This window comes from Entelurus aequoreus, linkage group LG20 (assembly GCF_033978785.1).
Source record: "Entelurus aequoreus isolate RoL-2023_Sb linkage group LG20, RoL_Eaeq_v1.1, whole genome shotgun sequence".
Lineage (NCBI taxonomy): Eukaryota > Metazoa > Chordata > Actinopteri > Syngnathiformes > Syngnathidae > Entelurus > Entelurus aequoreus.
Genome location: NC_084750.1, coordinates 42,553,612 through 42,570,300, shown reverse-complemented (window position 1 = coordinate 42,570,300; position 16,689 = coordinate 42,553,612). Strand labels below are relative to the sequence as shown.

The 16,689-nt window shown below is 37.9% G+C and overlaps 1 protein-coding gene across 2 annotated transcripts in view; it reads left to right on the top strand.

The window, feature by feature from the left end:
* csmd2 (CUB and Sushi multiple domains 2) overlaps positions 1-16,689 on the top strand; it is a 691,992-nt gene that overhangs the window by 652,244 nt on the left and 23,059 nt on the right. The window contains exon 72 of one of the 2 annotated variants that reach the window (XM_062030117.1): positions 1,736-2,308. The exons of the other annotated variant lie outside the window; for it this stretch is intronic. The gene's annotated coding sequence lies outside the window, so the exon portion shown is untranslated. Of the gene's footprint in view, positions 1-1,735; positions 2,309-16,689 lie in introns of those variants that run through there. 2 annotated transcript variants of the gene reach the window in all.

Below are 16,689 nucleotides of genomic sequence, written 5' to 3'. Positions count from 1 at the left end.
ATGAATCATTAAATAATAAATTAAATGATTAAATAATTATATTTTGAACTATTTAGACATTTTTTATTTTTTATTAAATGTGTTTTTCTTTTTTTGAAAACATTTGTTTATTGGGTTTTTAGCCACATAATTGACATAATTATTCAAAAATGTTTTTCTTTATTTCTCCCACCCCCAACAAGTAAGTACAAAATAAAACAATCGTATTAACAATACTAATAATTAAATAAATAGATTAAAGAAACAATCACAATAATACTAATAAATGTAGAAATTCATTTAATACAATTGTAATACAAATTAAATAAAAACATATAATCATTAAATTAATAAATACAAACTATCATCTTTTAATACTACTAATAAATAAATAAATACAAATCATAATAACACTAATAAATAAATAAATAAACAATCAAATTAATAATTCTAATTAAATAAATAAATACAATATCATATTAATTCAACTAATAATTAGATAAATAAAAACAGTCATATTAACACTAATAATTAAATACACAATCATAATAATAATTCTATTTAAATAAATAAATGCAAAATCATATTAATACAACTAATAATCAAACAAATAAAAACAGTCATAATAATAACACTAATAATGAAATAAAAAAATACAAAAATTATAAATATCAACACAAAACCACATACAATTGCATTCCTAAATGGCCCCAGAGAGCAGCATATAAAAGGCTCATAAACAACCCACATTTCAATCGGGATTCATTTGGAGATCAGTCTCTCTAACATACCGTATTTTTCGGAGTATAAATCGCTCCGGAGTATAAGTCGCACCGGCCGAAAATGCATAATAAAGAAGGAAAAAAACATATATAAGTCGCACTGGAGTATAAGTCGCATGTTTTGGGGAAATGTATTTGATAAAAGCCAACACCAAGAATAGACATTTGAAAGGCAATTTTAAATGTCTAAAGAATAGTGAACAACAGGCTGAATAAGTGTACGTTATATGAGGCATAAATAACCAACTGAGAAGGTGCCTGGTATGTTAACTTAAGAGTCATTCAAATAACTATAACATATAGAACATGCTATACGTTTACCAAACAATCTGTCACTCCTAATCGCTAAATCCCATGAAATCTTATACGTCTAGTCTCTTACGTGTCAAGTCAAGTCAACTTTATTTATATAGCACGTTTTCAACAACTTTTAAATTGAACCAAAGTGCTCTACAGGTTAAAAAAGCATAGAGCAACAAAAAAACAACTACGTGAATGATCTAAATAATATTATTTGATATTTTACGGTAATGTGTTAATAATTTCACACATAAGTCGCTCCTGAGTATAAGTCGGCCAAACTATGAATAAAACTGCGACTTATAGTTCGAAAAATACGGTATTTCAGAAAAGCACCCCACAGTTCTTGAAACCTTGCAGAGCAAGCACATGAAATGTACTTGTACATGAAACAAATGAGTGACGTATTTAACAATATACAGTATGTATGTATTCAATGACAAGATTTGACTTAATGACACTCTTAAGTGATTATTTAAAGATGTATTTTTTTTCATTTGACCCTCCATATCTCAGACTAAAAGAACAATTTGTGAATTCGACATCTAACGTTGCCTACTCTTTGTCTTGTCTTCATATTTTCTATCATTTCTACAACTCTTTTTTTTGGTTTTTATTTGCCCATCGGTCTCGCGTTTGCCATTTTCCTTCCTTTTTTAACCTCCACGTTGCAGTCTCGGCAGGAGAGCTTTGCGCCATCTTCAAGGATGCGTCTCCATAGTTCCTTGAGCAAGACGGCAAAACGACAACTTTTTTAGTCACTGGAAACAATTCAAGGACCGTCCGGCGACGCGACAACAATGCTTTTTTTGTGACTGGAGAGTTCTCCTCCCACCTCCAGGAAATAACCGCACCTGAAACTGCGTTGAAGCTGTGACCGCTCTCCTCGTTGCCCTCAACCCAAAGGAAATGTTGCAGTTAAGACGTGAGCCTGCTGCTACCAGAGATCAGCGTGCGAGAGAAGCATGGAAGGAAGTCCGTTTAAAAGAGCCACTTTTTGCCCCGTTGTTCGCTTGGATTTCTTTCACCGCTTGCTTTCCGTAACGAGGAACTCCGCCCATCCTCATCCGTCTGCTCCTGAGGATGGATTTAAAATGCAATTTCAAGGCCATGTTGGAGAGAACCGTTCATTTCTACGTTTTTGTTTTTTTCTTAGCTTGCTGACATTCTGCATGCTGGGCAGTGGTGGTAATTGCAGGGCTAAAGAAGACGCACTTAGTGATGCATTTTGGTTGATATTTCCACCCCTTACTTGAATTTCTCCCGCATATGTCAAGTTGGAATTGCCATAAAACACAATTTAAGATATTCAACACTCTACTGCCATCTGGCGGCTAAAGTGGGTAGTGCAATCCCCCTAATTCGTCACGTTAAAGGCCTACTGAAATGAGATTTTCTTATTCAAACGGGGATATCCGATCCATTCTATGTGTCATACTTGATCATTTCGCGATATTGCCATATTTTTGCTGAAAGGATTTAGTAGAGAACATCGACGATAAAGTTCGCAACTTTTGGTCGCTGATAAAAAAGCCTTGCCTGTACAGGAAGTAGCGTGACGTCACAGGTTGTGGAGCTCCTCACATCTGCACATTGTTTACAATCATGGCCACAAGCAGCGAGAGCGATTTCGGACCGAGAAAGCGACGATTTCCCCATTAATTTGAGCGAGGATGAAAGATTTGTGGATGAGGAAAGTGAGAGTGAAGGATTAGAGGGCAGTGGAAAGGATTCAGATAGGGAAGATGCTGCGAGAGGCGGGTGGGACCTGATATTCAGCTGGGAATGACAAACAGTAAATAAACACAAGACATATATATACTCTATTAGCCACAACACAACCAGGCTTATACTTAATATGCCACAAATTAATCCCGCATAACAAACACCTCCCCCCTCCCGTCCATATAACCCGCCAATACAAATCAAACACCCGCACAACACACTCAATCCCACAGCCCAAAGTACCGTTCACCTCCGCAAAGTTCATACAGCACATATATTTCCCCAAAGTTACGTACGTGACATGCACATAGCGGCACGCACGGACGGGCAAGCGATCAAATGTTTGGAAGCCGCAGCTGCGTACTCACGGTAGCGCGTCTGTGTATCCAACTCAAAGTCCTCCTGGTAAGAGTCTCTGTTGTCCCAGTTCTCCACAGGCCAATGGTAAAGCTTGACTGTCATCGTTCGGGAATGTAAACAATGAAACACCGGCTACGACGTAGCCGCTACGTGTTTGTGTTGCTGCAGCCGGCCGCTAATACACCGCTTCCCACCTACAGCTTCTTTGCAGTCTCCATTGTTCATTAAACAAATTGCAAAAGATTCACCAACACAGATGTCCAGAATACTGTGGAATTTTGTGATGAAAACACACGACATAATAGCTGGCCACAATGCTGTCCCAAAATGTCCACTACAATCCGTGACGTCACGCGCAAACGTCCTCATACCGAGACGTTTTCAGCAGGATATTTCGCGGGAAATTTAAAATGTCACTTTATAAGTTAACCCGGCCGTATTGGCATGTGTTGCAATGTTAAGATTTCATCATTGATATATAAACTATCAGACTGCGTGGTCGGTAGTAGTGGCTTTCAGTAGGCCTTTAATGTGTCAGGTAAACCGCGCCTACTGTTTTACAGTGGACCATTAGATCCAAACACCTCAAAATCACACAGGGAGGCAACGACATAGAAACCACAGTCAAACCTGTCTATAGTGACCACTCAAGGAATTTCCGTACATGTCGACCAAACAATTACGTATTCATGTGTATGTATACGGAATTGTGGTGAAGCCTTTTTTTTTTTATAGTTTTGGAACCGTGCTGTTGAATTTGAGGCTGCTTATTGTTGGATGTTGGTTCCCATTCATGCCAGACTTTTGGCGAGACCTACCGGGTCCCGGCACAGCTGCATGGTCTGGCTGCATGGTCCACCGCAAATCCCGCTTAAGAAAGGACATTTCACGGACTGTGTAATGGCAAAATTGTGATATCGGTGGCCGCTATACGGAGTCGGAAAACTATTTTGGGATGCAAAATGAGTGGCCGCGTTAGACGAGGTGTATAACACTACTTTTTTTTTCTGCGGGCGAAATTTTTGTGGCCGCTGTCGGCAAGTGACCGCCGTAGAGAGGTGCCCGCTAACACAGGTTTTGACCGTATTTCCAAAACTTCACACCGCGTTCCTACCACCGATGTTGAGACTCACACTTTGCGATCGTGCTCTGATCCCAAAGATCTTAACTGGCTGGTGTACACACAGAACAGCAAGTCGCAAATTATGCACAACCTGTAAATCGTGAGATTCGGTGCAGTTAACGAGGGATTCTAGTAAGATTGAGTACAGTTAACGAGGGACTCTAGTGAGATTTAGTCCAGTAAACGAGGGATTCTAAGGAGATTGAGTACAGTTAACGGGGGATTCTAGTGAGATTCAGTACAGCTAACGAGGGATTCTAGTGAGATTCAGTACAGTTAACGAGGGATTCTAGTAAGATTCAGTACTGTTAACGAGGGACTCTAGTGAGATTTAGTCCAGTAAACGAGGGATTCTAAGGAGATTGAGTACAGTTAACGGGGGATTCTAGTGAGATTCAGTACAGCTAACGAGGGATTCTAGTGAGATTCAGTACAGTTAACGAGGGATTCTAGTGAGATTCAGTACAGTTATCGAGGGACTCTAGTGAGATTCAATGCAGTTAACGAGGGACTAGTGAGATTCAGTACAGTTAACGGGGGATTCTAGTGAGATTCAGTACAGCTAACGAGGGATTCTAGTGAGATTCAGTACAGTTAACGAGGGAATCTAGTGAGATTCAGTCCAGTTAATGAGGGACTAGTGAGATTCAGTACAGTTAACGAGGGATTCTAAGGAGATTGAGTACAGTTAACGGGGGATTCTAGTGAGATTCAGTACAGCTAACGAGGGAATCTAGTGAGATTCAGTCCAGTTAACGAGGGATTCTAGTAAAATTCAGTACAGTTAACGAGGGATTCTAGTGAGATTCAGTACAGCTAACGAGGGAATCTAGTGAGATTCAGTGCAGTTAACGAGGGACTAGTGAGATTCAGTACAGTTAACGAGGGATTCTAAGGAGATTGAGTACAGTTAACGGGGGATTCTAGTGAGATTCAGTACAGTTAACGAGGGATTCTAGTGAGATTCAGTGCAGTTAATGAGGGATTCTAGTGAGATTAACTTCAGTTAACTAGGGACTCTAGTGAGATTCAGTGCAGTAAACGAGGGACTAGTGAGATTCAGTGCAGTAAACGAGGGACTAGTGAGATTCAGTACAGTTAACGAGGGACTCTAAGGAGATTGAGTACAGTTAACGAGGGACTAGTGAGATTCAGTACAGTTAACGAGGGATTCTAAGGAGATTGAGTACAGTTAACGGGGGATTCTAGTGAGATTCAGTACAGTTAACGAGGGAATCTAGTGAGATTCAGTACAGTTAACGAGGGATTCTAGTAAAATTCAGTACAGTTAACAAGGGATTCTAGTGAGATTCAGTGCAGTTAATGAGGGATTCTAGTGAGATTAACTTCAGTTAACTAGGGACTCTAGTGAGATTCAGTGCAGTAAACGAGGGACTAGTGAGATTCAGTACAGTTAACGAGGGATTCTATGGAGATTGAGTACAGTTAACGGGGGACTCTAGTGAGATTCAGTGCAGTAAACGAGGGACTAGTGAGATTCAGTACAGTTAACGAGGGATTCTAAGGAGATTGAGTACAGTTAACGGGGGATTCTAGTGAGATTCAGTACAGTTAACGAGGGAATCTAGTGAGATTCAGTGCAGTTAATGAGGGATTCTAGTGAGATTAACTTCAGTTAACTAGGGACTCTAGTGAGATTCAGTGCAGTTAACGAGGGACTAGTGAGATTCAGTGCAGTAAACGAGGGACTAGTGAGATTCAGTACAGTTAACGAGGGATTCTAAGGAGATTGAGTACAGTTAACGGGGATTCTAGTGAGATTCAGTACAGTTAACGAGGGAATCTAGTGAGATTCATTCCAGTTAACGAGGGACTCTAGTGAGAATCAGTACAGTTAACTAGGGACTCTAGTGAGATTCAGTACAGTTAATGAGGGATTCTGTTGAGATTCAGTGTAGTTAAGGAGGGACTCTAGTGAGATTCAGTGCAGTTAACGAGGGATTCTAGTGAGATTCAGTACAGCTAATGAGGGATTCTAGTGAGATTCAGTACAGTTAACAAGGGATTCTAGTGAGATTCAGTACAGTTAACAAGGGATTCTAGTGAGATTCAGTGCAGTAAACGAGGGATTCTAGTGAGATTCAGTGCGGTTAACGAGGGATTCTAGTGAGATTCAGTACAGTTAAAGGATTCTAGGGAGATTCAGTACAGTTAACGAGGGATTCTAGTGAGATTCAGTACAGTTAAAGGATTCTAGGGAGATTCAGTGCAGTAAACGAGGGATTCTAGTGAGATTCAGTGCGGTTAACGAGGGATTCTAGTGAGATTCAGTACAGTTAACTAGGGACTTTAGTGAGATTCAGTACAGTTAATGAGGGATTCTGTTGAGATTCAGTGTAGTTAAGGAGGGACTCCAGTGAGATTCAGTACAGTTAACGAGGGATTCTAGTGAGATTCAGTGCAGTTAACGGGGGATTCTAGTGAGATTCAGTACAGTTAATGGGGGACTCTAGTGGGATTCAGTACAGTTAATGAGGGATTCTAGTGAGATTCAGTACAGTTAACTAGGGACTATAGTGAGATTCAGTACAGTTAACTAGGAACTCTAGTGAGATTCAGTACAGTTAAAGGGGATTCTGTTGAGATTCAGTGTAGTTAACGAGGGATTCTAGTGAGATTCAGTACAGTTAACGAGGGATTCTAGTGAGATTCAGTGTAGTTAAGGAGGGATTCTAGTGAGATTCAGTACAGTTAACGAGGGATTCTAGTGAGATTCAGTACAGTTAATGAGGGATTCCAGTGAGATTCATTCCAGTTAACGAGGGATTCCAGTGAGATTCAGTCCAGTTAACGAGGGATTCTAGTGAGATTCAGTACAGTTAATGAGGGATTCCAGTGAGATTCATTCCAGTTAACGAGGGATTCCAGTGAGATTCAGTCCAGTTAACGAGGGATTCTAGTGAGATTCAGTCTAGTTAATGAGGGATTCCAGTGAGATTCATTCCAGTTAACGAGGGATTCCAGTGAGATTCAGTCCAGTTAACGGGGGATCTAGTGAGATTCAGTACAGTTAACGAGGGATTCTAGTGAGATTCAGTCCAGTTAACGAGGGATTCCAGTGAGATTCAGTCCAGTTAACGAGGGATTCTAGTGAGATTCAGTCCAGTTAACGAGGGATTCCAGTGAGATTCAGTCCAGTTAACGAGGGATTCCAGTGAGATTCAGTCCAGTTAACGAGGGATCTAGTGAGATTCAGTACAGTTAACGAGGGATTCTAGTGAGATTCAGTGCCCAAAATAGCTGATGGGCAATTGACGCTGTTTGAAACATTCTCAGTTTCTAAAAACTAGCTTATGGGTCTAAGGACTTTGTCCTGCATTCAGGCTTGTGACTCACCACGGCCTTGTCCTCACGTACTTACAAACCGGGAGCACAAAAACAGTCCAAGAGAAGCAACTAACAGTTTGCAGTCACGTTGTTCTCACGAGAGGCCAGAAGCTTTTCAACTGGATTGTTCTAAGGAACACATTTCCAGAAAGCTAAGGACCGAGGGCCGAACTTCTCTCTTATATCATTTTTATTTTGAATACCAGCATCCTCTCTAGTGGACATTTGTTTTTAGTCTGTTTTTTGCAAAAGTTACAAAGTAATGAATAAAATAGCGCCTGTTATGGAAAATACAAAGTTTGGACTTTATAGGAATCAATTAGGGGTGTCAAAAATGTTTTATTTGCAACGATTCTTAATTTTTTTTAAATTTTTTAAAAATCTGTCCTTTTCAGCCCCTCAGGCAAATCTAGTTGATGTAGATCAGTGGTCCCCAACCACCGGTCCACGGCCCGGTACCGGTCCGTGGACAAGAAGTTAAAAAAAAAAAAAAAAAAGTTTTTATTTTTTATTAAATCAACATAAAAAAACACAATATATACATTATATATCAATATAAATCAATACAGTCTGCAGGGATACAGTCCGTAAGCACACATGATTGTATTTCTTTGTGACAAAAAAAAAAAAAAAAAAATTATTTTTTATTTTTTTAGTCTAGTTCTTCACCTGCACCTCCGAAACAGAGCTCCATTTTACCACGGACAGGACTATGGAGGTTCATTTGTGTCTTTATTACAAAAACTATCATTTTCTTTGACACTGCATTTATGTCACTGAAGTTTTTGCATTTGAATTGTGAACTTAATTTTTTTTTACATTAAATCATGCTGGCAATTTTATTGGAAAAACATTGTTAGCAAAGTGCATGTTTAAAAGTTCAGCGTATAAAAATGTGGTGTATACACTTCTGGGTATAAAAATTCAGTTTAAAAATATTTAGCGTTTAAAAATTCAGTGTCAACAAATTCAGTGTGTAACATTTCAGTGTAAAAAAATCATTGTCGACACTGAAATTTTCAGTACTGCCTTTTTTGTTGAACAATTAAGTGAATACAATTTCAGTGTAAATTTTACACACTTCATTTTTTGACACTGAATTTTTATACACTGAATTTTCATCAAATGTTTTTTTTAACAGTGAAATTTAAAACACTGAATTTCAGAGTATAAAAATTCAGAATAAAAAAATTCAGTGTATAAAAATTCCGTGTCAACAAATTCAGTGGAAAAAAATCAGTGTCAACACTGAATTTTTCAGTACAAATTTTTTTGTTTAACCAATAAGTGAATACAATTTCAGTGTAAGAAAATTCAAGCGTCGACACTGATTTTTTACACGAAAATTTTACACACTGAATATGTCGACACTGAATTTTTCAGCACTGATTTTTTTGTTTAAAAAATAAGTGAATACAAGTTCAGTGCAAAAAAATTCAAGCATCAACACTGATTTTTTTTTACACTGAAATTTGACACACTGAATTTGTTGACACTGAATTTTTATACCCTGAATTTTTATCAACTGTTTTTTTTACAGTGAAATTTAAAACACTGAATTTCGGAGTATAAAAATTCAGAATAAACAAATTCAGTGTAAAATTTCAGTTTAATAATTTAAGTAACACATTTTTTTGTTTACAAATTAAGTGAATACAATTTAGTGTAAGAAAATTCAAGCGTCGACACTGATTATTTTTTTTACAGTGAAATTTAAAACACTGAATTTCAGAGTATAAAAATCCTGAATATGAAAATCCAGTGTCTAAAAAATGTCTGTGTAAAAAAAAAAAAAATCTGTGAATTTTTTTACACTTAATTTTTTGCACTGACTTTTTTCAATTTTTCCAATTGCAATTTTCCAATTGTCTTACACTGAATTTTTAAACAAGCATTTAGCCAACACATTGTTTTCAATGAAATTGTCAGCATGATGTAAAAAAAATTCATTTCACAAAATTCGAGTGCAAAAAATTCCGTTACATAAATTCAGTGTCAAAAAAAAAGCTTTCGTCATAAAGAGACAAATTGACCTCCATAATGGCGCGTACTTCCTTTCCCGCGCAGCATATACATGTTGGAACGCGGCAGAGTGGCTTTGACATAGCAAATCAGCGTGCGTACAAACAGGCTTTTAATGGAGTGTTTATAATCACCTACATGCATAATTTCCCACCCAAACTTGGGCCTTTGAAAGCAATCACTGTAATGTTCCTTCAATCAGCGCGGCTCTGGGGCCGGTAATTGCTTTTACAATGTTATTACTTTTACGGCCCCTCACTTATCGCAGTGCCACAGATAGAATATTGCCCCTCGCCAGCCCGGCTGGTGAATTGATGGAAAAGGAAACAATTGAATTACCCCGGAGATTCCACGGCGGCGGCGCGGAGCGCCCACGTTATCGCGCGCCGCTCGGCTTTTGGGAATTCCGCTGGTTTTTTGGTTTTTTTTACCGTCCGTCCTTGTTCGGAAATATTCCCGCAACTTGGGCACGTTCACTCCTTTCCAGGTGGGCTTTTTTAAATTGCAAAAGGTAAGAGATAATGATGTCCTTCGTCAAGCTTCATTGAGGGAGTCAGCAACAGGAAGTGTTACTTATGACAGGAACAATTAGGATTGGCTGGACATATTAGTGCTCAGTGTAAAAGACCGGACTCAAACCCTCCAAGAAGCACTTTATGTTCGTCATAGTGCCTTCTTACAACCTTGATGTTCCCCAAAAACTACTTGATTATTGCTCTCGCTCTCCAACCCTTGGTATCATATGCACACCCACCATCTTCACTTCTAAGTATTTTATAGTAGGCAACATTATTTTGGTCATTCTTAGGTCCCGATATCAATATTTTGGTACCGGTACCAACATTTTTTTTTTTTAACTTTTCAATACTTTTTAAAATAAAGAAGACCAGAAAAAAAAAATTGTTTGGCTTAATTGTAACAGAAAGATCTTACGATATATTAAACATACGTTTCCTATTGCACTCAAAGAACAATTCAAACAAAAACTAAAAGGTATTAAACACATTGGGCTTTTTTGTCGCACTAAAGAACTATTTACAATTAGATATATCCCAAATAGTCTGCCATAATCTAGGATTAGGTTAGAATAGAATAACAAGTTTTATCAACATTGTATTAAATATTTTATGATTATTGTTGCCACTCTTGGTTTGGGCTTTAAGACAATCATTAGTAAATACTAAAAAAACAATAATATAGATACAAGTACACATACATTTAGCAGGTAAAACACACATTGTTAAAGATAAAACACAAATTGTAACAATTTGTTACAAATTTCGGTCTTTTCACTTGCATTAGTTTGCGCTACGTGGGCGGAGTCGCTGCCACTCTTGGTCTGTGCTTTAAGACAAACACAATCATTAGTAAATACTAAAACATAATACTATAGATACAAGTACACATACAAGACATTTAGCAGGTAAAACACAATTTGTTACAAATGTCAGTCTTTTCACTTGCATTAGTTTGCGCTACGTGGGCGGAGTCGTTGCCACTGTTGGTCTGTGCTTTAAGACAAACACAATCATTAGTAAATACTAAAAAACAATACTATAGATACAAGTACACATACAAGACATGTAGCAGGTAAAACACACATTGTTAAAGATAAAACACAAATTGTAACAATTTCTTACAAATGTCAGTCTTTTCACTTGCATTAGTTTGCGCTACGTGGGCGGAGTCGTTGCCACTCTTGGTCTGTGCTTTAAGACAAACACAATCACTAGTAAATAATAAAACATAATACTATAGATACAAGTACACATACAAGACATTTAGCAGGTAAAACACACATTGTTAAAGATAAAACACAATTTGTTACAAATGTCAGTCTTTTCACTTGCATTAGTTTGCGCTACGTGGGCGGAGTCGTTGCCACTCTTGGTCTGTGCTTTAAGACAAACAATCATTAGTAAATACTAAAAAACAATACTATAGATACAAGTACACATACAAGACATGTAGCAGGTAAAACACACATTGTTAAAGATAAAACACAAATTGTAACAATTTGTTACAAATTTCAGTCCCTATTTTTCATTGGGACCCAGCCCCTCTGTAGTGGAAAAGTTGGGCCCTGAGGTCAAAAAGGTGAAGAATCCCTGGAGTACAGGACTTAGATAAACTCACCATACCTCAATCCTGCTCATTTCTTAGCGCACTTATCACTTTGGCAGCTAGCCCCGCCAATCATGTGTACAAATTCAACAACACCGCAACATTACTGATAAGTGTAATAATTGTTATGTAATGTCCATATGGGTACATCCCTAAAAGACAAATCTTTGCGACAGTTTTGTGTTATCCACGAAAAATCGTATTATTATCAGTTATTAGTATCAAAATGTCAGCCTTTTTCTCATTACATTGAACCTTTTGGCCTTGTTTTATTCCAAAATACTGCAGGCCAACTAAAGTTGTTGTGCAGGCTCCAAAAGGCCCCCGAGTCACACTTTGGACCCCCCCGCCCTAAATGAACAAAAGTGTAGACATAAACATTCTATCAATTAAACTGTTATGAAGCAACACGTCGACAATAACAACCCTTTGTCCATTCATTAATATCAACTTTTTAGATTATTTTGAGTAATTGTATTCCAGATATCGATATAATCCGTTTTTCGGTTGATATGTCGATAGTTATTACGGTACTACAGTAGTACCTAAAATTACTAGCTCAATTGGGTCTGCCACCACGTTCACAACTCAAAATACTTGCATCTTAAATCAGCCCCGTCCATCGAAATGAACTGAAATCAATTGAATCTACGCTAGGCCCTCCCAAAACAGCACAGTTTTAGAATGTAACACCACTTTAAAACAGGAAAAACAAACATTTGTAAATAGATATTGTTTGAAAGTCAATAGAGTAGTATGTAGTACGAACAACTGCAGTAGTTTAAAGAAACTATGTAGTATTGTTCAGCATTGACCTTGGACTATGGACTAATGGGCTGCTTTTCCATCATGGAATCGTTATTGTTGTTTATGTTGCACACGGACGTGTTTGAGTGACGGACTGCAGAGGTCAGAGTTGACAGGAACAGGCTTTTACCCGATAGTCCAGTTTTGTGTGAACAGACACACGTCGGCCGGACCATTCGGCAGCTTCTCCATATTTTCATGGATTAATGTCCTGTGTGGATGTTGTTTAGGCGCTGAGGCTGAATTCTAGTGCTGCCACCCGCCTGCTTTCTTAGTGAAGTGAATTATATTTATATAGCGCTTTTCTCTAGTGACTCAAAGCACTTTTACATAGTGAAACCCAATATCTAAGTTACATTTAAACCAGTGTGGGTGGCACTGGGAGCATGTGGGTAGAGTGTCTTGCCCAAGGACTAGGATGGCGGAAGCGGGGATCGAACCTGGAACCCTCAAGTTGCTGGCACGGGCCACTCTACAAACCGAGCTATACCGCCCCACAAAAGAAACGTATGTTTAATGTATCGTAAGATTTTTGGTTAAAATAAAGCCAATAATGCCATTTTTCATGGTACCCTCTATTTAGTAAAGTATCGAAATACATTTTGGTATCGGGACAACCCTACAACATGACCGTAATGTAAATGGAAAAACAGTACCACTTGTTTTTGAGTCCGGCAACTGAGCTGCCAGTTTATTTACTGTAAAAAAAAAAAAAAAAAGTGGTACTGTTTTTCCATCTACATTAATACAGACCCTTTCCAAAAAAATGTAATATAATGGAAAAGTGTATTTACCTCCATAATTCCGTTAAAAACAACATTTCCACAGATCACAAACCCAGGGCCCACAACTCAAACAACCCCAAGCAATTTTAATTTATTTATTTTTTTGGATTCGGTGGCTTTCGCACTTGTTTTCTCATTTCCAGGGATTGTGTCGATCTCTGGCTTTTGGACTAGCTGGTAACGCAAATTTATGCTCGCAAAAAAAAAAAAAAAAAGCTGACAAACAACTCATAACTCAAAATACTCGCAAGTTGAGGTACTACTCTCTCATGCAGACCTGGGCAAATCAAGGCCCGGGGGCCACATGCGGCCCGTTAAGATTTTCGACGCCGGACATTCCCAAATAATTTGCGCCTTATCATGCAAAATAATTGGCGCTTTTGCATGATATACTAGTTACTGTGGTAATCTAATTAGATAATGTGGTAATTTAATTAGTTACTATGGTAATGTAATCAGTTACTATGGTAATCTAATTAGATACTATGGTCATCTAATCAGTTACTATAGTAATCTAATTAGTTACTATGGTCATCTAATTAGATACTATGGTCATCTAATTAGATACTATGGTCATCTAATCAGTTACTATAGTAATCTAATCAGATACTATGGTCATCTAATTAGATACTATGGTCATCTAATCAGTTACTATAGTAATCTAATTAGATACTATGGTCATCTAATTAGTTACTATGGTCACAGCAGCTCAGACGAGGCACCAAGCAGTGTGGGTGGGGAGCGTTTCCACAGAGTGTCAGCCTGAAATGTGGGTGTCAGGGACGGACGTGGAAGGAGATTTTCACAACAAAGTTCTAAAGCTTAGTGATATATAGTTGGGTTTTTTTACGTTTCGTGTTCATATTTCACTGTGTTTGTTGCATTTTTGTTGCGTTTCGCTTGATTATAAAATATGTGGATGTAGAGGGGGGGTGACGTTCATATGTTGTCAATATTCAGTGTTTTATCCTTCATAGTTAATATTGAAAATCCCACATTCTTTATTTTCATGTACATTCTGGGTGTCTCATTCAGTAAATGAATGTACAATTCCATTCCGTTTTTCAAGGCGGTCTGTCACAACGTTTTTAGCATTCAATCAGACATTATTGTGAGGTTTTGTATTAGTGTTCCTAAAAATAGATATACCGGCCCCCAGGCACATTTTTCTCTCTAAATTTGGCCCCACAGGTTAAAAAAATAATAATTATTATAGAGGTTTATTTGAAATAGGGACAGATACAAAAACATAGACATCTGAAACAGTTATCCAATGTATGCATCATAATGTTTGTAGCCAAAGCTAATTTACAACACTTGTCCCCAACAACAACACAGATCCAACATCATTAAAATAGGAAAATAAAAAATAGAATGAGTCGATAATAGTAATAATACAGACAAAGTGCAAACTAGATAAAAGCCAATAATAATAATAATAACACAGACAAAGTGCAGACTAGATAAAAACCAATTAGTAATAAAAATGAGTACAAACTAAACATGGGAACACGATTGTTGCTCAACTAGCCATAATTAGGGACCCTATTGTATTTCTAGCGTTTTATTATTATACTGCCGCCTCTGTGAGCTGTAATTTGACCCCCTTAACACGCTTCAAAACTCACCAAATTGGACACACACATCAGGACTGGCGAAAATTGCGATCTAATCCAAAGCCAAACCCCAAAACTCAAAATTGCGTTCTAGCGCCCCCTAGGAAGAAAACACAGACAAAACTGAAACAAAAACCTCTATGTAGGTCTCACTTAGACCTATATTCCATACACTGACAACCCCCAGCAAAAATCAACAGGAAGTTTGCAATTCCCCCTTCAAAACAAAAGTTGTGTAAAAACAGTCACCTTTTTTCAAACATTATCTCCTGTGAGCGCGTTTGTCGTGTCGGCTTCAAATTAGCACAGGAGAGAGATTGAACCCTTCTGATTAAAAGTTGATGAAAGAGTTTTAATTACTGCTCCGGTTTGGATTTTATGAGCCCTCAAAGTCGTCCCCTCCATCGCTGCTTGCAGCTTTCATTTTGTTTGTTTTTTGAGAGTGACAAGTGCGGTATATACTTTTCAAAGTAAAGAGTTCCATAGTTGTGGTCCTTTTTGCCCAGGTCTGGTCTAATGTGTGGCGAGATTAAAGACCATTGACTCAGTTTTTGTTAGACGTTAAAACCAAAGAAATTCAGTTCAAATTCTTGGGGTTGCATCTCTTGGTTCTGTTTTTTTTAAATAGGGGCGATATATTCCCAGTGTGTCATTTTGCAGACACGGAAAGTTTTCACCCCTAACGAGAGGTATGTCTTTAGTTGGGTGAGTCCGTGAAAGTTCTCTCCAGGAAAGCGTCCTGAAGTTTATATGAGGATGTGAGACTTTCAAGAGTTATCAGCCGACTTCCTGGTTCTTTTGCATATTTCAAGACGCAGATTCCGTCCGTCCTCGGCACGTTTTTAAGATATCAGCGAGGTGCAGCTCGCCATCTCGTCTATAATGGAACAGACCGCGGCTTAACTTCCTGTAGACTCCACTCCTCACAGGCCACGGAGAACTTTCCCGTCTTGGCTCTTCAGTTCCCGCGTGAAACCATCCATCGAACTCGCGGTTTAATCTTCTTTAACATCAGCACCACTCGCAACTTATCAAAAATATTCAGTGACTCAAGTTTTTAAGGGCCGTTGCGTAATTAGTCTGAATGTATTTCACCCCGCTGACTTTGAAAACCTCCAAAAGAGCTGATTTTTTTTTTTTTTTTGCTCGTTTTCCGTCTTTGTTCGCCTGGATTGTCGTAATAAATGCTTTTCATTTGGCACAGAATACTTTCCTGTGTGCTCTCCTCTGTGAGCGGGTCAAAAAAAAGAGATTTTTCTTTCTCTAAAAAAAACCGCCCACTGAATGAGACAAAAAAACATCTCACGATGACTCAGAGGCACCCGGGCGAGCTCCGTGTGGCTTCTTTAAACAGACCGAACGGCATAGAAGTCAAACGGAAATAAAGCGGAATGAGAGAGAGGACTGTGTAACTTCAAAGTATCTCTAAAAAAGAAAAAAAGAAAAAAGACTATCAACAAACAAAAAAACTTTTTTTGTACAGAGATATATTTTTATGGAAATACATTTGTAATATAAAATGAAAAAAAATGGATTGACATATGTACTTTTTCCATTATTGTAGTACAAACGCTAGTGGGGGGAGTACATGGAAAACTATATATATATAAATATATATATATAAATACATCTATATATAAATATATACAAATCAAATTGAAACAAGGCTTTTTTGTATGTGTAAAAAAGATTGTACATAAAAGTTTACATACGTATTG